General features: G+C 34.2%; 1 protein-coding gene across 1 annotated transcript in view; it reads left to right on the top strand.

Annotated features, from left to right (window-relative positions):
• The window catches only part of LOC136835471 (beta-1,4-mannosyl-glycoprotein 4-beta-N-acetylglucosaminyltransferase-like), a 500,376-nt gene that overhangs the window by 206,273 nt on the left and 269,399 nt on the right, over positions 1-24,704 (top strand). Inside the window, exon 3 of the mRNA XM_067099034.1 lies at positions 19,126-19,216. The gene's annotated coding sequence lies outside the window, so the exon portion shown is untranslated. The remainder of the gene's footprint in view (positions 1-19,125; positions 19,217-24,704) is intronic.

Here is a 24,704-nt window from a genome sequence, read left to right as displayed (position 1 = left end):
TGACCATGGTACTTCCAACTCATTGTGTAGGGAAATGACTATGATATTTTCCACAACATCATTGTATAGGGAAATGACTATGACATTTTCCACAACATCATTGTTTAGGGAAATGACTATGATATTTTCCACATCATCATTGTGTAGGGAAATGACTATGACATTTTCCACAGCATCCTTGTGTAGGGAAATGACTATAATATTTTCCACATCATCATTGTGTAGGGAAATGACAATGACATTTTCCACAACATCATTGTGTAGGGAAATGACTGTGATATTTCCCACAACATCACTGTGTAAGGACATGACGAAGTTTGATGTCATGGGTTCGATGCCTTGTTTTCCTCCCTCATGGAATATGCCATGACTTCGTCAACATCGGACATGCTCTCATGTGAGAGGTAAATGCAAAGCACATGAATAAAGGCTCACTCTTCCGTTCTGGTACATCTAGTTCCTGGTGCATGTCTCATCGCTGTTTACTGCGCTTCGCTTTGGTGTGGAAATAATCAAATCAAGTTTATTTATTCCATTGCCCGGGAGGAGCAGTGAAAAAAACTAGGAGTCTCTAAAGATAGCAAGCGGATCTGATACACTTTCTCTTTTGCACTTTAAATATGGTGTCGCTTTTCCGTATCTGTAAATCAATGTGTTCCCATAATACCAAAGGTCGAAGTTTTGTATGAAAGTAACGCTTTATTTTTTTTAGCTTATGTAAATATGTATGACGGTAAATTACAGTACTGTGAATTTTTTTGGTTTTTGGATGCAAATCGCGTGTGATTCGTAAATCATTCGATAAACTCTGATACAGTTATTCCCTACTTACGGATTTTTTTTATAAGATTACCAAAGAAAATTGGTTGTGTACTATAGTCGTAACCTTTGTGTATGATGTCTTGGACTTACAGGTTCTCATTTTGTATTGTTTTTATATTTTTTATATTTTTATTCGCCCTTATGCTCTCTCAGTCGTTTTCTTTATGCAAATATGTTTGAAAAAATGCCTTGTCGAAAATTAGACGGAAAGTTGTGCTTGAATTTTATATGTAAATTAAACTTTCAAAGGATATTTCAAGTGAATCCCTCAGGAGATGAATTGACATTCACGAGGAAAACCATATTAGCAATGTTTTGTCGACTGGGAGTTTCAAAACTTTTCTGATGCATTGAAAAGTCATGAGATGCAATAATACTCCTGACCTCGTTTCTCTAATTAGGTGCCTAAGTTTCGTTTTTGGAGGACTAGTGGGACTTAAAAATGAATACCTTTGTTTGCCCAGGCCTGAAAGAGAAGGAAAAACATGCCGGATTGAACAAGAAAAGGCCTCATTCCAGAAAGTGTTGACAGACATACTCAGAAGATGAAGAGCACCTAATGCAAAGCTCTGTCCTGCAAACGACGGTGTTATTTCTTACGAGATTGAACGTGTGATAATAAAAAAAAATATAGAGATGGAAAAGAGAAGGAAATATCTTGAATTGTAGCAAACGCCCTTCATGTACCGAGCCAGTTGGTAGGGCCTTATGTAGAATAACTGCCTTCAGGGAATAATGGCAGCCATCCTCTGATCCCAGATAAAGTATTATGTCCAGAAGGAAATTACGGCAGAAGGTAGATGGCACATTTATAAACTCGTACATTTTGTCATTCGCAGGCGTTCAGCGTGAATTCCCCTTGTTTTCAGCTACTGTTGAATGTGTGTCTTGTGTATGCAAGTGTGTACGTGTGTGTGCGTGTGTATTTTAAGCGAGATAGAGAAAGAGACATAGACTGGCAGTCTTATTGCCAGTTCGGCAGTAAATGACTGCGCTAGAATATGTAACCAAATAGCCTTTCACAGGTAATAAATAATTTCGCTTAGAATGTAACGGACAGTTATGTGAAAATGTCTATTGTAAAGCAGGTGCTAGGGTGATTTGAAATAATTAATTACAGTGCTTAGAATGTGTGGATGAAGCTGTTTTAATCAGCAAAGTACCACAAGATTAACAACGCATGCCCAGTAGAAAGCATCATATATCTACAGAGATGGAACTTGAGGTAAATATAAGAAAAAGTAGAGTACAAAGTAAGCACAAAGATGAAATAACCATTGATGGAGTAAGGGTCAATGACCATGAATCTGTCAAATATTTAGAAACAGTGATATCCAATGCATCTCTTCTTTTGGAACTTAGTGAAAGACAAAAGGAACATCAGACAGTGGGCGAGGAGAATAAGATTGGGAATCAAACAGATGAAATTGCAAACAAAAGTATGGTTGTATTTACATTAGCCTAAGATCTCTATTGTCATCGGACGTGACTCATGATTTGACAATCAAACTCTAATGTAATGTCGATTCGAGAACAGCGCTTCAGGGAGAGTATCAGGAGTCAGGTGGCAAGTAAGAGATAGATTACTGAAGTTCCATATGAAAATGAGATAATGATAAAAGGGAGAACAGTACGTTCAATGTCATTTGGGCTCTTGTGGGTCTTGTGGAAGACCCAGACACGACATACTTGGGCGAGAACTGGGAGATGGGGGATTAAGGATGAGTGGAAATTTGTTGAAATGGAAGCGCAGGAAAGACATTAGTGGTGTAATTTCATACAGGGCCATTTCGTCGCACGGCGTTGAAGATGATGGTGATGATGATGAGGTGTCATAACTTTTAATGAATATGTAATTGCACGCATAAAATAACAGCATAAAAAGATAATAAGTAATTAAATAAACAAATAGGCTGATGCGCATGTAAATTCTTTTCCATTGTTGGAAGTAAGGTAATAAAAAACGTAATGAATTTATATTACTCAGCAACTTCTTTATATTGCTTTCTCTCTCTCTCTCTCTCTCTCTCTCTCTCTCTCTCTCTGTATGTGTGTGTGTCTGTGCATGTATGTTAGTGTTCCACTGAAAAACATTCCTGCATAAATAATATATTGTAAATTGAAATTTATGAAGTCTATTATCCGTTAACAGTCTATATACCAGTATATGAAGAAGAAATGCGACTTTCACCGTTTGTGATTTACGGTAAAGATGGGGGGGGGGGCGGTGATAGTGAGGAATCATGTGCAGTTAAATTCAACCGCGATGCGTTCATAATTTCGGTATATCTGGAAGTGCATTTTTACAAACTGCTCAATAACAAAAGCAACAAACCCGACAGAGCGCGTGACTCACCACTTTCATGAGATCTGACCCTTTCTGGATGTACTGTTAGCATAGTAAAGTTCTGTGCGTGTAGAGTCTTTTGCCATCAGTTTAGCAGAGATCTCGTGCGTCCTTGTATCTGGCAGAGAGAAAAAGAAAATGGAAGAAGGCCAAATGGAAAGAATTATTAGGCGTCGGCGGAATCTTGGCATGAGAGTCAAGTACATTTCCCACCGGGATTAAATTAAGCGTCATTGACATTCTGTGATTTTACTCATAAATTATATTGGAAAGACAAGTCCTTCTGATGAATTGGGTTGCTAGTGAACTTTTTGGGTGCTGAACTATGTTCATTTTGTTGTAGAATTTGGCTCTGTCAGATTCTTTGACTTTTCATTAATATGATATGAAATTGCGTGGGAATTATGAGTTATGTTCTAATTTCATTTCAGAATTTCTTGAACTTCTTTTCATTTCAGTGTTTACAGCCCTTCAACCATTTAGGTAGGAGACAGCACCCTACATGTTACTCTTTTCTACCTCTTGATTGCAATTTCTTTGTTTTACCTTTCGATTTCCTGGTATCTGTAAATTTAAAGTGGGAGGTGAAAGCTTTGATGCAAATGGTGTTATAGGTCACACCCCATGCAACGATCAGAGAAATGATACTGACATCTTATCAGCTTGATACTTCATGAAACGCGATTCATTAGTATTTATTATTCATTGTGGGAAACTGTTATGTAAAAACTTTCGGTATTGAGGGACTTATTCTTAATAATTTTGCAAGTGCTGCCGAATATTTACGGAAACAAATAGAAACTGGTTGCCAAAATCATTTACAGAGATAGAGAGATTACCGTGCTTATAAGTATATGTTGTATTTTCTTAATTAAGCTTTTAAAGGCCAATAATCACTGATGCTGTGTCGTAGAAACGACCATATGTAAACGTAGTTATCCGCTAAAAAAAGTTAAGTATATCTTAGTTTAACCAGACCACTGAGCTGATTAACAGCTCTCCTAGGACTGGCCCGAACGATTAGATTTACTTTTACGTGGCTAAGAACCAATTGGTTACCTAACAGCCCAGGACCTACAGCTTATTGTGGAATCGAACCACATTATGGCGAGTAATTTCTATCACCAGAAACAAATTCCTCTTGTTCTTCACTGGCCGGTGGGAGATTCGAACTCGCGACCAACAGAGTGGTAGCCGAGAACGGAACCCGCTCACCCAGCGAGGAACTATAAAAGCATATCTTAGTTTAACCAGACCACTGAGCTGATTAACAGCTCTCCTAGGGCTTCAGCCCGAGGATGAATTTATTTTTACGTGGCTAAGAACCAATTGGTTACCTAGCAACGGGACCTACAACATTGTGGAAACCAAACCACATTATAGCGAGAAATGAATTTCTATCACCAGAAACAAATTCCTCTTGTTCTTCACTGGCTGGTCGGAGAGTCGAACTTGCGACCAACAGAGTGGTTGCCGAGAACGGAACCCGCTCACCCAGCGAGAAACTAAGTTATCCGCTAAGTCAGCTTATTTCCTAACGTGACTTAGAAAGACAAATGCATTACAATCATGTCTTTTTTGCATGTGTCACCATTATTATTTTTTTCCTAAACTGAAATACGATCATAAATGAACCTAAATGCGCGCAAGTTGTGTAAAAGCTCAACTTACTAACAATAACCACTTCGAAAATTGAATCAAGGCGAGATATTTGACTCACTTCATTCCCTCGACATTCTTATGATTCCAACTGTATGACGATGAGGTTTGAATAATGAATATAGATGAGGATCCCAGGTATATCACCATTGTTTTAAATAGCTCTATCAGTGCGTCGTTTATTCCACCTGCATGTATTCATTCGTAAAGCTGAAAACATTCATAGTTGCGGACGCACTGATGAGCAGACCGGATGTAGTTGAAATTTACATACATGCCAGGTATTTGATATTCATATGCTCTTCTGAAGAGAGAGCTCTTCCGGGGATGGGAAGTTTTCTCTCTTTCTGACGGATGGCCTTCAGCCATGAGTTCGTTTTCACTTCCTGAATATTAATAAGTATCCACTGCTGTCTGTCTGGGGTGGAGAGTGGAAAATCTCCCCGTATTCACGTCTGAGAGAGAGAGAGAGAGAGTTCATCTTGTTTAGAACTTTGGAATAGGAAGTGCGCTGCTTTTTATACCCTAAATAACGTCATTAACTTGACAAGCTGGGGACGGTAAGCGTTGACCTACATGCTGTAACTTCACGGCGTGTTTTTACTAACCTAATCTAGTTTGCTATTATTTTTTTATTGATGATGATGTCATTACCCCCACAAACGCGTTTTGACGTAACCTAACTTGTTCATGCATGTTCATTATTTTTAACTGTTTTTCTTACCACTTCACTAACCTTACGACGCGATTTAAATTATTCTAATTAACCCACCTGTGAAATAGCCTTATCATAATACGATTTTTTAAGAAAAATTTTACGAATTGTTGTATTCCTGTTATTGTTACTTTTACTTTTGTTTCATTTCTACAGTGCGTCACTAACCGTGGAATGTGTGTTTTATTATCCTAATGTTACCAAACCTAACGTGTTCTAACCTAACCCAGCGTAACCTAGAAAGATAGAAATTATGTTTTACAGTAGCTTGGTTATGGAGAGAGAATTTTATGGAATATTTAGATTTTTTTGTATACTTTCTGTTTTTTACTTATTGTCTTCTCAACATCCTGCTTTAGTGCACGTGTGCATATATGCATATAAGTGTGCATCAGTGTAAGTATTTTATTAATGGCGAATTTTTGTAAGTTTGCATGGTTAGTTATCATTATTCTTTGTCTTTTTCATGTATCATGATGGTGGGGCGGAAAGGACCTAATTTCGTCACCGACGACATATATCACCTTTCACACAACTCTCACTCATACGGAGAGAGAGAGAGAGAGAGAGAGAGAGAGAGAGATGCCTGTGGCCGCCAAATGTATGTTAACGAGGGCATGCAATAACAGGTCTAAAATTGAGTAGCGGCATCAGCTGCCATGCTGTTATTATTATTTTTACTAATATGACTTATTGAATACATGCATAAATACGTATGAACGAGGATACTCATACATATATATTATCGGCGGAAACTATGCGTATACTGACCTGCGTATTCAATTATTATGATTGTGAGTTGCGAGGTCGCAGATCACAGTCATAAGTTAAAGAGAGAGAGAGAGAGAGAGAGAGAGAGCATAGGAGGTGTATTGAGAAGCAGTGAGGACAGAAGAGACAGACCACATAAAGATGCACTTCCAGAACGAGGATATAGTTACATGCTAAGCAGTGCAAGATTGTTATTTGCTTTATTTACCGAGTTACCTAAAAGATTTTCGGATTTATTTTTTATGTTTCCGGTTATTAATTTTTTTTATTATTAATTTATCGTTCATTATGATGCGGCTAGTCTTGCTGAATATATTATTAAACCTAATAAAGAGTTTTAAGAATGTCATGTATGTATTGTCTTAGTCATCACGTCTTTCAAGAAAGTGGTGACTAAGACAATACATACATGATATTCTTAAAGCTCTTTATTAGGTTTCATAATATGTTCAGCAAGACTAGCCGAATCATAATGAACGATAAATTACTAAGAAGCGTAAGATCAAGAAAAAAAAAAATGCTTTATCTACGAAAATAACATTGACGGGCAAGAACAACAGAACATTTGTTAGTTTGTGCGCAAGTGCTGTTGCAGCATTATTCGAGACAGAGTTGAGCCAGACGTGAAAAAATAAAAAAAAATTACAGGATTATGGTAAATAAAAACCCTCCCAACTTCATTCCTTTCTAAAGATGAAATTACCTGGTGGTTTCAACGACTCCCCTAGGCAGTTGAAAGGGTAATTTCCTCTATTACCCGTCTAAACTTTGTCATTTAAAATTACTAGTATTTTTTCTTCCAAACTTGAGCTAATTTTTACTTCGTGTGGGTAAACTGAAAGTCATTTGCAGGAATTGTTGATGTACTAAGAATATAAATTTAACGAAAGTTGTTGGGAAAGTTTTGGGCTTAACTTGATAAATGAAGATATTTGAGCTCACTTTAAAAAGTCTGTTATTATTATTATTATTATTATTATTATTATTATTATTATTATTATTATTATTAAAAAATACTTATAGTAGCATGTCTTAAAATGGAGAAGCAGATCCACAGTTGTGTATATGTACACATATTTAAAGGTAAATCAGTACAGATAGCCGTCGGGAACTTGTTGGAGATTGAAAAGGGGAACCGGAAGGTATCTGTACTGATTTATCTTTAAATATATGTACATATACTTCACCGTGGATTTATTCTCGATTATTATTATTATTATTATTATTATTATTATTATTATTATTATTGTTGTTGTTGTTGTGGAACCAATATTATACGGAAGCAAAAAAGCCGAGAAATTCCCTAGACCTCAAGCCGGGGGAATGATTGTGTAGCCAGTTCAGTCGTTCCCAGTCATTCAGCCTGTCAGTTAACAGATCAGTTAGCCAGCCAGTTTGTCGGCCGACCGAGTTTGACCAGACACTGAGGAAGGGGAACAGTACCGGGAAAGAATGAGGAGTAAACAACATCAATAATTACTCAGGGATAAGAAACAATGCCACGAAGAAAACTTGACTTGTCTATAATTATTTTCGACTTGGCCATATTGCTATCGTCGCATACGTTTGCCCCACTGAAGACTTCATCAAACATTGGAAGTAGCTGAAATGACAAATGCTATTTCTGAATATGTTACGAAAAAGGGTCTTATTATCCCAAATGATTAGATGAAATACACGCCAATGTTAATAGCAATAAATGATTCTTTTGAGACGACTTACTTGAAAAGACACCGCTCGACACTCTTCTGAAGGAGTTTATTATAATTTCGCAATAATTATTTAGTTTCTAAAGTCTATTGATAATGGGACAGAGGTGCTAGAAACCGGCTTCCATCTGTTTAAAACAGCCGAGGGTCAAGGTTGTAGAGAAGTAGCTTCATATGCATGCAGATGTAATTTATGTGTATATATAATTTTTCAGCTTTAAGTGTTTGTAGTTACCTTTTAAAATATAGGGGACAAATATGTGGGCGCTGTAGTAATAACCTCTTCCCCATAATTCTGGCTTGAATATATGCGTCACCCCCCTCTCTCTCTCTCTCTCTCTCTCTCTCTCTCTCTCTCTCTCTCTCTCTCTCTCAAAAGGAATTGTTGTTATTTACACAACGCCAAGTTGCTGTTAGATTCCGTACGGTGATTCGGCATCCACAATTTTATCAGCATTATTAGCATCAGCGAAGATATGAGAGGATGACTCAAGCATGACAAACATACGTACATACATATGTATGTATTCGTATTTTATACACGCATGCATAGTATGTATACGCACATACCTTTGTATGTATTTGTATTTGAATAGAGTCAGTAATATTCCAGTTTTCAGTGTCTGTAGTTATCTGTAAAATATAGGGAATACATATGCATACATATGTATGTATTTGTATTTTGCATAAAAGGCCTACATAATATTCCAGTTTTCTGTGTCTATAGTTATCTTTAAAGTATAGGGGAAAAATGTGGGTTCTTTAGTAGTAACATCTTCCCCATAATTCTGGCTTGAATATATACGACCTCTCTCTCTCTCTCTCTCTCTCTCTCTCTCTCTCTCTCTCTCTCTCTCTCTCTCTCTCTCTCTCTCTCTCTCTCTCTCTGTGTGTATGTGTGTGTGTGTGTGGTAAATATCAATAATCAGTATTGAAAATAATTTTTCTCTCCGGTAATATTATTTTTTACTTGTTTCATGTCGCTAAACGATATTAGAAAATAAATATAATACCATTGGAGAGATGCAAGCTATAAAAAATGGCTCTTGGGTCACGTACTTGTAGGGTTTATTTTTCAACATTTGACGCACTCTTAGGAAAAGCAAAGGATTTTGCGTGCACACATACCATGATCCACACACATACACACACACACACACACACACTATAGGCTATATATATATATACATACGTATATATATATATATATATATATATATATATATATATATATATATATATATATATATATATATATATATTATGGCTCAGTGGTCAAAGTCACTGTACATTGTTGTCTCTAAAACAGACAGCAGTTCGAATCCCTCTGGTAACTAAGAACTTATCAATTATTACTCCCCTTGGGTATAAGTTATACCCGGTGTATGGTGAAATGTATATTAAAGGATATTTGGGGCTTAATATTTAGGAATATAAAAATCCAAGCCCGGTTGCATGTGAAAAAATTCTATATATATGAATAATTATACAGTATATGCATGTACCCAAAAGGGCAGGCAACGAAGCCAACTGCTTTACTTATTTTTAAGACACTTTTCTCCTATATTTGGTTACCTTTTTTACATCTAGCCTAACCCGAGCTTCTGATTTATGGAAGAACTAACACTTCACTAACACTTTGTCAGAATCTTACAAAATAATTATTAACACCACAATTGGGTTACATTTAACTTGATGGAAGGAAGCATAATTAAGATATTTACTACCTCAGTTTATTCCTGCTTTTAATGAGCAGACGCGACTTACCTACGTTGACTGAATAATAAAGCTTTTGGTCTTGTTCTTACTCGTACATAAAAGAGGTGACACTTTTCAAGCAATTATTCACAAAATCGTTGCAAGTTGTGAGGATTTTGACGTTAAAATATGATTCTAAATCAAAATTAGGTAAAGAAAATAGGAAGCAAATTCATCCAAAATTCAACTTATTCTCTAAACTTCATGCCTATTTCTACCAACACAATTTGAGAAAATTTTCAGAGTATTCGAAATAAACCAATGGTGGAATGATCCTTAAGATTGGAATTCATCAACCACCTCAGATTCTAATTATGATCCATTTTACTCGACGATAATGCCTTTTCCTCCTTCATTATCATTCCTCTTCCGGCCACGTTCTAATCGCTTTTCATCCTTTATCCTAATCCTTCTTTAATATATCCGATATAAAATATTTCTTTTTTTCTGATAAAAAAAGGATAAAAAGCTTCGTATTCTGAATTCAAACCACACTTCTTCTCTTTTAGTTAATAACAATAGCATGACCTTTCATGACATCAACCCCATCTCTCAAGAAATGCTAATGACACAACAGAGACAGAACAAAAAAGAAAGAGCACAGCAACAATGTTCGTTAATAAAGCTCTTGCTGAAAATACAATGAAGCTTCCTCTGAAATCCCAAAACGTATTTCCGTCTACTGTTGGAACCAACTGCTATAATCCATTATGAATAAAGAGAAGCCGGCGACGACTTACCTTAAGAATCACTCAGTCATACATATTGAACAAGGAAGCAATTTTCGACCAGCTGACGTATACATACATATATATATATATATATATATATATATATATATATATATATATATATATATATATATATATATATGTGTGTGTGTGTGTGTGTGTGTGTGTGTGTATTACAGCATGTTCTCTTTGAAATTTTCTCTGAAGATGTTGGCATTATTAATGGAGACTATTTTTGTTACTTAAACAAATACACACACGGGGACACACATTTGCGTGTTTGTGCAATTATAAAAGAAATAAATAATTAAATCATTGAGAAACTCGCCTGAATGTCTTTCCATCTTGCACGAGTCCGTCCCATACTTCCTTAAAAGTCAAACCTATTGGTCACCATACAAGCAGCTTAAACCTGCCATGTTCAGAAAGGTAATAAAATATGTAATCTGTAAACCATTATGCAATTAAAAATCTTTATTCTTTTCTATAACAAGGTATTTGTCCTTTAAGGGAAAACTACTGACAAAGAGTACCCTAAATTGTTGCTGGGATTGGCAAGGCAGAAAAAAAAAAAAATTAATTTACCAAAGGATGCCTAAGGTCAATAAACATTTAATTAACGACGATTTAAGTTTCCTGCAAACGAGATTTCGTAAACCATCAAATGGGTCAATCATAAACAAAGGGAGCGGGAAGAAAAAATACAGTAGAGCAAATCGAGAAAACTTCAAGCTGAAACTACCGAACCTGACATGGTATTTATTTTTATTGTTGGTGAATGAAACTTATCTTTTCCGACTGGATGACAAAAGACAATGCAAATGACAAAAGAACATCGTTAAGAAATTACTGAGGAATGTTTGTACAATCTAAAAATGTGACATCAAGGAACTCATCCGAAACGTAAATGAGAAAGAAAAAATTAAATTTCTAGGCGTAATCAAGAGCAACGCAGTTACTGAAAGCATATATCTCTTAAAAAAACGCTTTAATGAAGTATTTCGGTCGCGTCTTTCTCCTGAGTTTAAAGCGAAGGACTGGAACACTGATCCCTGGGATTGAATTACACATGAAAACATCTAAATGAAAACAGCAAAGCAGAATATCTGAGCTTCTCTCGTTTCCCATCTGTTACCTTGGGGACAGTTGCTTAATTGAAAATTTACTCGCACTTCGAGCCTTCGTGAGAAGCCTTTATTCATTTCTTGAATATCCTCTGCATTAGGAATTAATTATATTGAGTAATATATTATTCAGTAATTAATTTCCGTTTTTCCAAAACACTATACTTCGATCGAAATAGACTTTATATGTTCAGACTCGAATATCTATCTTTCTCATTCTGTATTTACATGCAACAGGTGATACGAAAACATTATGAGAGAGAGAAAGAGAGAGAGGTTACGGTAACATTTATAATCATATCATCATTCTGATTAAAACGTCTCTAACAAAGCTGACAGATAACGTATGAGGGGACTAAACTCTATCCATTTTGCTGTTTTTAAAAACTAGTGGTTTCCTTTAGTAAGTAAATGAAAGATCGTAATTACAGGTGGGAAAGGCATAAAAGTATTTTATGATCTTTAAACAATGTAATCACCATGAAAAATATCAACAGTGAAAAATTTAACGTGAGAGTAATTACGAATAATATGGGTGGTAAAGGAGACTTGTTGTTTTGTGCATTTAATGAGATTCTCCAGTGAAATACTGTATATCGCACAGAGGGAAATTACCCGCTAATAGGAATGAGTAATAGTTTTAGAAATTTCAATTTCTTTTTTTTTTTTACATGACAAAGAACATCATTATACAGTTTCATTAATCAGTTTCCGGAGGGTTTACCAGGTGAGAAATGATTCGTGTTATATAAAACGTGTTATATTTTTTCAAAGAATATTTAGTATATGTATACACATTATGACATGAAATGGACACTGTATATAACTAACAATAACAAACCCGGTGAACAAAAAGTAAGAATAAAACGTAAATGTCCGATAGATAACTGGCCGATGAAAAAAATAAATAAAAATCAGCTTCCGACATGTCAGAGTAGCATCTGAGATTATCATTATGAAGTTAGCTGTATAATATAAGATCAAATTAAGATATCATAGATTTTGCTTTCAAAACCGTTTCCCCTTTCGATAATGACGCCCTTGCAAAAGAACGGGTTCGCATACCAATTCACATGCTGCTTGCCTGAGGTCACAACGAAGTCGAGAGACAATCAATATCGAATTTTATTGGAATCCATTGGCGTTCATTTATGTCATAAAAGAAAAACAAGAAAGAAGAGAGAATCGATACTCCGAAAAATAGCTCCTGAATAGTTTAAGCTGTTGATGATTGATCAGTCATCACACGTTTACAAAAATCTGCCAGCTCTCTGACCGACTTCTTCATACAAGTTTAACCATCTAGTCGGAATTGTTAAACTACAGGACTGAGACCTTATGTTAAATTCAATTTTATAAAAATGTGCCGAATACTGAGAACGCCAGGAGCTACAGACGCCAAAAAAAAAAAAAAGTTTCAGAAACTTCGCAAGAATAAGTTCCCGTTTTCAGAAGCGTCCTCTCGTTTCTTTATGAGTTTAACGAATGACTGTTCCCTAGTGAGCAATTAGATTAGGTACATTTTTATGGCAGTATGCTTGCTTTTTTATCTTTTACACACTTTTGATTCATTCTCATATTTATTCAGTTCAGTGAACCATTAACTGGTTCTCTTAATGATGAGTCTCAATACTTAAACTATATTTGATGAAGTTCTAGAGGTTAGATAATCTATATGTACTCTGGTTGTAAAAAGAAGTAAATTGAGTCTTAGCCAAAAATACTAGCTTCTTGGAACCCGGCAAAAGGGAGGACATAAACAAGTCGACAGCATACCTGATTAATGGTGAGGTACTGAGTGAGATAAATGTCACGGCAGAATTCGCTGTAACCGCGAGTGTAAGAAATGATTACGGGGAACAAATGGTGTTGTTTTTACAAAAAAGAAAATATTAGGAGTAATATTATTTTATACTAGCGAGTATTCAGTCCTTTGTACTGACTTGTGTTCAGTAGCCGCGTGATGAGGTGTAAAGAAAAATTGTCAGCGCAGTGGATAATGAAAGGTTTTGTATCTCAATGAAGCTTCAATATTTTTTTGAGCAATGCAAGATTGTTTCAACACTACTAAATACACTTCACTGAAAGTACGAAAAATTTGTAGTTTTATTTTTATATACATTTGTTGTGTGTATATAATATGTATATATATATATATATATATATATATATATATATATATATATATATATATATATATATATATATACACACTGGTCAATAAATAAACAGAATACAGAACTTGCTTTTAAAATGCAGTTATTGTTATCATTACAAGTAACCCGAGTAGGGCATTTAGGTCACGGTGACGTCAAAACCTAAAGGCCCGTTACACAACTAATCTCGTGGTGGGCGATGACTTATGAGCCATACCCTCACGGCATGTGTTTCTTAACCTAATTTACTTTTCCCAACGGCGGGACAACTGATACAGGCATGCGTCTCAGACGAGACACCCGATGGGTATACCAGCTGTGAGATGGTCTTCCAAGGTACATCAGTTTATCCTCAACCATTTTAGTCAGTCGCCAGGTCCCAGGCACAGAATTGTCAGCAATCGTCACATGACCAGTGATGATTGCAACGTCAGTTATATCAAACAAGGTCCCACTCTCGACATTTGCTTATTTGTATTAGCTGTTTGTATTACCGAAATTCTTTGGGAGAAAAGTGGAAACTTACTGAAATGTGTACGTACATTTCACCGAATAGTGTGCGATTTCGGTATGTTATTAGGTCCAATGAAAAGAAAATCATTCAAAGATTGAAAACCCATACTATAAATTGAACTCCGCTCTCTCTCTCGTATCAAATCTGCGTATGCGTGTAAGTTGTTTGTGTGTGTGAAATGTATATATGTATATTATATATGTATACAGTATAATATATATATATATATATATATATATATATATATATATTATATGTGTGTGTATATATATATACGAAAAATGTATTAAACTTAAAAAAATAAACATGGTGAACGTACGTATGCGCATGTGCATTTATTTATGCACGCACGTCATACAATAATTGTACTCGTTCTTAAAGATGCTTATATGAACAAGAACTATATTATATTCGTAAATTTTTCTGCAGGTTTTTTTTTTTATGTAAGTACCTGCACGTAAATTATTCAGCGATAAAAGATGTCGTGGAAAACAGGGTAAAATGGAGATGATTAAGAAAAATAGAGAATATGCGAGTATTAGTTGCAACTTTTCGTGAAATTTCCTCGGATTAACCATGCTATTATGAAATACATCTGTCAGGTTTGGTTAGGTTATGCTGACAAAACACGACTTAATCAGTGAAGCACAATAAAATTCCAACGAGAGTATTGTAGAAAATTGAATACATTCGCGAACTTCACTCAAGAACAGTTGTATTTTAGGAAAATAATCCTGTTTTTCTTGTTAGGCTAGGTATGTTGGCGTGTGTTAGATAAAATGAGGTCAAAAACCTGTTTTAAAGTTAGGAATTAGAAATGAAAATGAGTGAAGATCGTAAATTTAACTGCAGTTACGCATGCATATGTGTACATAAGTATGTATGTGTGTAGGTCAGGTTATGTTAGCATGCACTCGTAAGGTATGGCGTTATTAATACAGATAAACGAAATACAAATAATAATGACATGCTAAATTAGGTTAAAATACATGTGCCGTGAAGGTATGGCTCGTTAGTCATCGCCCTCCGTGAGATTAATTGTGTAACGGGGGCTTCAGGTTATGACGTCACCGTGAATAAAATTAAACCCAAATGCCCTGTTCGGGGTATTTGTAATGATAATGATAACTGCATTTTAAAACCAAGCCACAATAATCTGTTTATAGATCTGTCAGTATATACAGTATATGTATATATACTGTGTATATGTATATATATATATATATATATATATATATATATATATATATATATATATATATATATATATATATATATATTGCCTGGTTGTGCAGTGGTAGGTTCTCTTACCAGTCGAGAGAACCCGGGGTTCAAATCCCACCACTCACTGATGGCTTGGGGATGGCACCATTGCATAAACCTGGTGGCCCACTAACTTAGCGGTCTGAAAACTCGAGAGGGTTAGTAAGAAAATAGGTATCAGCCACTCCGGGCTGGGGCGTTAAACAGTGGGCTTAGTGACACACTGACCATACGTCTTAGGCAATAGGGCTTCTCCCACCTGGCTGTCAGCCTAAAGATATTTGAGTTCAGCACCAACCCTATGAGCATTGCAAGGCCCAAAGAAGGACTTTAACCTTTTAATATATATATATATATATATATATATATATATATATATATATATACACACAGATACACACACACACACACATATATATATATATATATATATATATATATATATATATATATATATATATATATATATGTTTGATTTTAAATCTCAAATCTCAGAAAAGGTAAAAAACATGATGATTATACATGAACAAAATTACAGCCATCAACTTTGTTCATATGTGTATATATATATATATATATATATATATATATATATATATATATATATACACATACATACATATATATATACATATATACATACATACATTATGTATATATAATCAACAAATAATAAAAAATTTTTGTCGTACGTTAATAGAATTGTTTTTACGGTCATGTATTGCTCTGGAAAATACTGAAGCCTCATTAAGATAAGAAATCTTTCATTATCCATTGCGATGACAATTTTTCTTTAATCCCCATTAAGCGGCTAACGAGCACACATCAGTACAAAGGACTGAATACTCTATGTTATATAATGTTGTTTTTTAAACATTATACTTCCCCCTACTCATTATTTAAACTGGTAGTTATGAATTCTGCCTTAATATGGAGCACAATGAATACCGTATTTTATGTCAGTTTGTTATTATCTACCAGTACTTTTGTGATTCTGCGTTAGCTGTAGACTTGTTTATCTCCTCTCTAATGCTGGCTCCAGGAAGCTAGCATTTGTGGCTAAGCCTCAATTTATTCCTTTTTGTAGCCAGAGTACAGTTAGATTAGCCTGTCTAACTTTTAGAAATTCATCACGTATAGTTTTAAGCATTGAGACGGAACATTAAGAGAACCAGTTATGTTTCACTGAACTAAATAGATATAAGAAAGAACTGGAAATATGTAAAAGATCAAGTAACAAGTATATTGTCATAAAGATGTGCCAGTTCTGATTGCTCATTAGGGAACAGCCGTTTGTTAAATTCATAGAGAAGAAACAAGAACACGCTTCTGAAGACAGAAACTTATCTTACGAAGAGTTTCTAAAACATTTTTTTTCTTGACGTATGTAGCTCCTCTCGTTCTCAGCGTTCGGCACATTTTTTAAAAATTGAATTTCACATAAGGTCTTAGTCCTGTACTTTATCAATTCCGACTAGATGGCAAACCTTTATGAAGAAGTCGGTCAGAGAGCTGGCTGATTTTTGTAAACATTTGTGATGGCTGATTAATCATGAGCAGCTTGCACAATTCAGGAGCTATTTTCAGATGTAGCGATTGACTCTTTCGTGTTTTTCTCTCGTGACCCAAATGAACTCGGAATGTTTCCGATAACATTCCATATTGATTATCTCCCGACCTCGATGTGACAGTTGTGACCTCAGGCAAGCAGCATGTGAATTGGTATGTGAACCCGTTCTTTTGCAGGCGCATCAGTATCGAAAGAGGAAACGGTTTTGTAAGCAAAATCTAGGATATCTTAATTTGTTCCAATATTATAAATTTAGCTTCATAATGATAATCTCAGATGCTACTTTGACATATCGAAAGCTGATTTTTTATTTTTTTATCGGACATTTACATTTTATTTTCATTCTTGTTCACCGGATTTGTTATTGTTAGTTATATACAGGGCCCATTTCAAGTCATAATGTTTATACATATTGAATTTTCTTTGAAAAAATATAACACATTTTATATAACATGAATCATTTCTGACCTGTTAAATCCTCCGGAAACTGATTAATGAAACTGTATAATGATGTTCATTATGCCATGTAAATAACAAATTAAAATTTTTTAAACCATTACTCATTCCTATTAGCGGTGTAATTCCCCTCTGTGCTATATATTTTACGGTAGAATCTCATTAAAAGTACAAAACAACAAGTCTCCTTTACCACCCATAGATTATTCCTAATTACTCTCACGTTAAATGTTTCACCGTTGATATTTTTCATGGTGATTATTTTGGTTAATGATCATTAAATACTTTTATGCCTTTCCTACCTGTAATTATGATCTTTCTGTTACTTGATAACGGAAACCACTATAGTTTTTAAAGATGGTAAAATGGATACGGTTGCGTCCCTCATACGTTATCTGTCAGCTCTGTTAGAGATACGTTTTAATTAGAATGATGATATGATTATAAATGTTACCGTAACCTCTCTCTCTCTCTCTCTCTCTCTCTCTCTCTCTCTCTCTCTCTCTCTCTCTCTCTCTCTCTCTCTCTCTCTGTCTTAATTTTTTTTCGAATTGTCTGCTGCATGATAATATAGAGACAGCAAGATGGACGTTTAAGTCTGAATATATAGTTTTTATTCTTTGATGAATAGAATGTTTAGGAAAAACGGAATCACTGAATCATATATTTTTCAATATGATTAGTTCCTAATACAGAGGGAATTAAAGAAATAAATGCGGGAAAAAAGTATTTCATGAAGACTCTAGATGCAAGTAAGTTTTCAATTAGGCAGTCGTCCCTAAGGTTGACAGATGGGAAACGAGAGAAGCTCGGATATTTTGCTTTACTCTTTTCATATAAATGTTTTGATGTGTAATTTAATCCCAGGGATCAGTGTTCCAGTCCTTCGTTTTGAAACCAAGAGAAAGACACGACCTTAGTACTTCGTTAAAGCATTTTTAAAAGATATGTGCTTTCATTAACTGTGTTATATTTTTTCCTTTCTCTTTTGCGCTTCAGATGGGTTTCTTGATGTCACCAATTTAGATTGTATGAATATTCCTCTTAACGAAGTTGTTTGGTCATTCGCATCGTCTTTTGTCATACCGTCGAAAATTATTCAGTTTCATTCATCTGTAATAACAATATTTCATCATCTATGCCAGATGCAATCGGTTTAGCTTGCATTTTTTTCCGATGAGCCAGAGCAACTGTATCATTTCTTCTCCCTCCCTTTGTTTATGACTGACCCCTCTGATGGTTAACGAAGTCTCGTTTGCAAGACTCTTAATAGGGTGTTAATTAAATGTTTATTGACTTGAGGTATTCTTTGGCAAATTAATTTCTTTTCTGTTTTACCAATGCTGCTAACATTTCAGGATATTCTTTTTATGTTATGTTTATTCTCTCGGAAAAATTATGAGTCCTTGTATTGATCCACTGGGGAATTCCTTATCAGTAGTTTTCCTTGAATGACACTATTAGATAGGAAAATGAATCTAGTTTAATTGCATAATGGCTTACATATTACATGTTTCATTGTCTTCGCAGGTTTAAGCTGCTTGGTTGGTGACCAACAGCCTTAACTTTTAAGAAGTATGGAACTGACCCTGAGACACGTGCAAGATGGAAAGAAATTCAGGCAAGTTTCTCGAGGATTTTAGTAGGTTTTATCTTATAATTACACACACACACACACACATATATACACACACACACACACACACACATATATATATATATATATATATATATATATACATATACACATACACGCACACCTACATACATATATTTACATATACATATACAGTTTAAAAGTTTTCAGAAATATTTTAGTTGTTGTAGAATTACTTCCTTGTTGAATATGTACGACTGGGTGATTCTCAAGGTATGTCGCCGCCGATTTCCCTTTATTCATTAAGGATTGCAGCAGTTTCCAACAGTAGAGGGAAATGCGTTTTGGGATATCAGAGGAGGCTTCATTATATTACCAGCAAAGGCTTTATTAGAGAACTTTGTTGCTATGCTCTTTCTTTCTTGTTGTGCCTGTTTTTTCAGTGGTATTTCTTGAGAGATGATGTTGGAGTCATGAAAGGTCATGTTTTATTCACGCTAGGAGGAGGAACGTAGTTTAAAATTAGGATTAGAAGTTTTTAATTTTTGTTTAGATCGCAAAGACAAGAAATATTTGATATTGGTTATACTGACGAAGGACTAGAATGTTATAACGATTAGAATGTTGGCGGAAGAGGAATGATAATGCAGGAGGAAAAGTATTATCGTCGAATAAAATGGATCATATTTAAGATTCTGAGGTGGTTGATGAATTCCATTCTTAAGGGCCATTCCAACTTTGCTTTATTTCGAATACTCTGTAAATGTTCTCAAATTGGGTTGGTAGCCATAGGCATGAAGTTAAGAGAATGATGAAGGAAGTTGAATTTAGGTTAAATTTGCTTCCCATTTTCTTCAACTAGTTTAAGAGTTACATAATGTATTTTAATAACATTCCTTACGCCGCGAAACGATTTTGTTCATAATTATTGAAAAGTGCCACCTCTCTTATATAAGAGTAAGAACCAGACAGTGAAAGTTTTTTTTTTTTATTTCAGTCCACAGAAATCACGTCTGTTCATTAAAAGTACGAATAAACTGAAATAGTAAATAGTTTAATTATGCTTCGTTCCATCATGTTGGATGTGGCTGCTTTGTGTTTTTTATAATTTTTTGTTAGTGTTTGTGTAAGTGTCAGTTTTCATTAAATTGGGGTAGGGATAAGAGAGCTACACATGCAAGAAGAAAGTAATGATGAATAAGTAAATACAGTTGTCTGTTTGCCTATACTTGCCACATAATGAGTGTGTGTGTGTGTAAATATATATATATATATATATATATATATATATATATATATATATATATATATATATATATATATATATATAATTTTTTTCACATACATCCTGGCTTTTTTTATATTCAAAAATATTAAGCCACAAATATCCTTTGATATACATTTCACCATACCCCGGAAATGACTTACACGCAAGGGGAGTGATAGTTGATCAGCACTTCGTCACCGGAGGGATTCGAACCGCTGCTGGGGTTACAAATAACGAGATACAGTAATTGACCACTAAGCCATAACATAATATATACATGTATAGATATATGTGTGTGTGTGTATGTGTATGTTTGTGTATAAATTTGAATCCGAAAGGCACTTTTTGGATAGAGTAAAACGCCGAACGCTTCGAATTCTCACGTTTCCATAGTCATAAAATAATTTTCAGCTGGAGGTAAAAGTTATTATCCCATTGTTAACATTCATGCTTGTATCTGTCTATATAAATAAAGTGTACATAGTGAAATATGTAGGAGAACCGATTGACAATTATTCCGGTGCCAGTCCTGTTGGTGTGCAAATTCGATATTTCGGTTAATATCGAATTCAACATAAATTGAAGTTAACGTAAGGACTGGTAGACCTGTTGGTAATATACGTATACCTTCAAATTCATATGTAAATTAAGTGTAGCTATAACTATAGACAGTATGCGTTTGTATGGAATTGGTATAGCTGGAGAATACAAATCTAGTTATGTAACTTTACAGATATATTCAAAAAGGTAAATCTTTTACATATATTTTCGTTTTCTCTGTAATCTGCAATTGTTTACACCATTATGGGTACGAATCTTCTTTTCAGTAGGATTAATGATGATTTACGTCACAGGGTATATACCTAATAGGCACGACTGTATCAGCCGTTTGACGTCACTCCAAAGTGAATAAAAAAAAATGATGACCAGGCTAATAGGATTATCAACAAAAAAAAAAAAGACAGAGAACGTGTGAGTAGAAGAAAAGGCGGTTAATTATTGGATGACGGAATTCTTTGCTGATAATTTTTATGTTAATTACTTCATTAAAGTACACTTTTATTTCAATTCTGTTCTTATAATTTGTTAGTAAAGTTTGACTTTTTCTTTTTGCACATTTGAAATTTTCGGAAGCATCGCCTTTGTATGTAATTTTTTTGCCTATATTTTCCACTTCAAAAATAGACAGCTTTCGGGAATGTGTTTTTATTAAAGAAAACCCGTTTATTTTTATCTCGTACCATAGAGGTAACTCTTGGAATAAGGCATGCTTTTACCTTACTTCTTTGATACTGAAATTTTAAAAGTATATGATGATTTTCATTCTGTAAGATTATATGTATATATATATGTGTGTGTGTGTACGTGTGTGTGTATACACATATACATATATATACATATATATATATATATATATATATATATATAAAATACATATATATATATATATATATATATATATATTTATATATAAACATAGACAGAAGGACATAGATATGGGATTTATATATATATAATACTTCTTATTCAAGAAATTCTCGATTTGTGATGTGATTTATAAGGAATTCAGTGTTCTTTCAGGTAATAAAAATACATCAATTCATTCTAAGCTGAGTGAAAGACACCGATCGTGTGCACAAACATTAAGTAAATAGTATATCGAAAGCCCATATTATTCTTCTCTTTTTAGTGGGTTAGGTTCCCTTCAATCTCAAGAAGCTGGATAAGAGATATTGGACCTATACACAGTTGTGGGAACATGTCATAAGTTTTTGTTTGATCGTGGTATCACTCCCCCATAGGTCCCTATGATGCTTTTTGATTTAAGGGATGTTCTGTTTCGAAGATAATAAAAGACTGAAAAGGCAACATATCTCAATCCCTGTCCTGGCATTACGAAATCTGCATCATCATTCAGTGTTTTTGTGTAAGATAATACATTTAAATTTGTCTTCATGTATATGAGAGAAGTACTAAGTATTGTTAAAAGGTCTTGTTCGGCATTTTAGATGCCATTAGTTTTTCAAGAATATATTTGGTTTATGTTTTCCAGGAGAAAGTAGTAGTAGTTGAGGATCTGCTTAAATGGTTATAGTTTTTTTTTTTATTTTGCTGCATTTAAAGTTTTATTTGTAAAAATGGTTGTAAGGTTTTTATTCTTTTTATTTAGCTGCATTTAAAGCTTGTATTTGTAAAAATGGTAATAAGGTTTTTCTTGTATTTATTTAGCTGCGTTTAAAGCTTTATTTGTAAAAATTAAAATGCTGAAAATATTGTATAATATGGTTTCAAGTGTTCTGGTTTAGAAGTTTTTATTCTTAAGATTTATATGTCCAATTTTTATGCCCTTTTATTGAACCATATTCAAGGAACTCGTAATTTTAATAGCTGTATATGTTGTGGTCAGTAAACTTCTGTCTATCTATCTATCTGTCCATTTATCCAGGTGAAATTTATATTAGGTATCACTGCATTATCATATTACATCGTGATTTTTTGGCATTTCAAATTAAACGTTGCTATAGTAGGTAGCATATGTGACGCATATCTGTAATTACACACATTAGATGATTTAAATAAAACGCATCTATTTTTACACATACAACGGAAAGTTTTTCATTATGAAAAGATGTCATTAACACTAAAACTGCCTGGGACTATAGGTCAGATGGCTGTATTATTATTATTATTATTATTATTATTATTATTATTATGTGTGTGTGTGTATTATTATTTCTCAGCCTGCTTATGCAATACAGTAGATTTCCATGTGTTTAACTTGAAAGCATATAGTCTCCACAGTATTATTGTTTTGTTATTATTAATGTTATTGCCAACACCGTAATTGTATGTAAATTTTGCTATGCATCTTAGCACATAAGCTACTGTACACATTCATTCACGAAAAATTTCGATTTAATGGATGTCCGTGTTTTTAAAGAAAAGCAGTGGAAGAAAGTGGAGTGAAATTCCTGAAAATTTGTCGCAAAAGGTTTAGACATTATTTGACTTAGGTAACAAGTTTTGTTGACCCGCTTATATTATTCTCCTTTATTGATTGTCTGAAACGTTTGTGTCCTAGGTACATGAAAATACAAAATACTCATGATATATGTATTTGAGCGCCTGTATAATAAATATATAGAAAAGATACATTGTCCTTCATCAACTTGCGTAGAATGAGATAACACAAGTTAATATCAAACGCTTGATATCAAACGCTTGACATGTCATCGTGAGTGTGCATGATTTTAAAACGTTTCACGTTTGCTTGTGTTTTTTAAGAAATGATTTTTTTATTCACATATAATACGACCTTCTCTCTTTGCAAAAATACCACACATTCATTGTAAAAGTTGGCTCGACGGAAGAGATAACTTCCTTGACCATACCCTTTTATCGGCCACAAAAGAAATATGTTGCCTTCATAAAAACCTGGATGCATCGCCGTGTTCGTAAAACTGCCCATGTTTAGATAGCAGGATGATTTGATAGCATATGAATTCCCTTCCAACTTCTTTTTATTGCATCGCAGACGACTACTTTTACAAGAAAACTTTTCTGATAGGGCGTTTTATTTTTTATTTCCTTTCTCTGTTTGGTATCAAGCGACCAGTGCAAGAAGCAGAAATCCTATTAAGAGGAAACATAATGATAGCTTTATAGGAGTCGTGTGAGATGAATTCGTTCCCACATAATTAATGGTATGTTTCATTTGTTAGTTGCGATAATCTGCAATCTAAGAGGTTCCTATAAAAAGAGATTACATCTTGTTATTGCAATACTAAATAATTGTTTGATAGTCAGATTACTGACAGTGACGTAATCTTGGTCAGTCTTATTTTACTGTCTCGTTTTCTTTATGTCCAGTTACTCCTGTTTTAACATTGTTTGAAGGTACGCCTTAGGCCAGTATATCAACCGATCATTATGCCATTTTTATCTTGAATAAAAGCAAAAACAAAATTATTTTAATTTGACTTTGACTAATGCACCAAAATCCAATAATAGTTAAAACGAGTAAAGAAGTGTATGTGGTCAGGTCTATAACTTTAATCCTTAAAAAAACGGGTTGCAGGTATTTTTCTGTCAGTTGTTAAGCCTGTAAATGAGAGATTAGGCTGTTAGCCTCACCTTCATACCATTCCGAAAAACAAACTGGAAAAGATGCCTCAGTATGTAAGGTGTGTAAAAGTCGGTTACTCCTGAGATTAAATAGACCTCTAGAACGCCGCCAGGATCTTC

Source organism: Macrobrachium rosenbergii, chromosome 55 (genome assembly GCF_040412425.1).
Source record: "Macrobrachium rosenbergii isolate ZJJX-2024 chromosome 55, ASM4041242v1, whole genome shotgun sequence".
NCBI classification, from domain to species: Eukaryota; Metazoa; Arthropoda; class Malacostraca; order Decapoda; family Palaemonidae; genus Macrobrachium; species Macrobrachium rosenbergii.
This window is presented reverse-complemented; position numbering and strand designations above follow the sequence as displayed.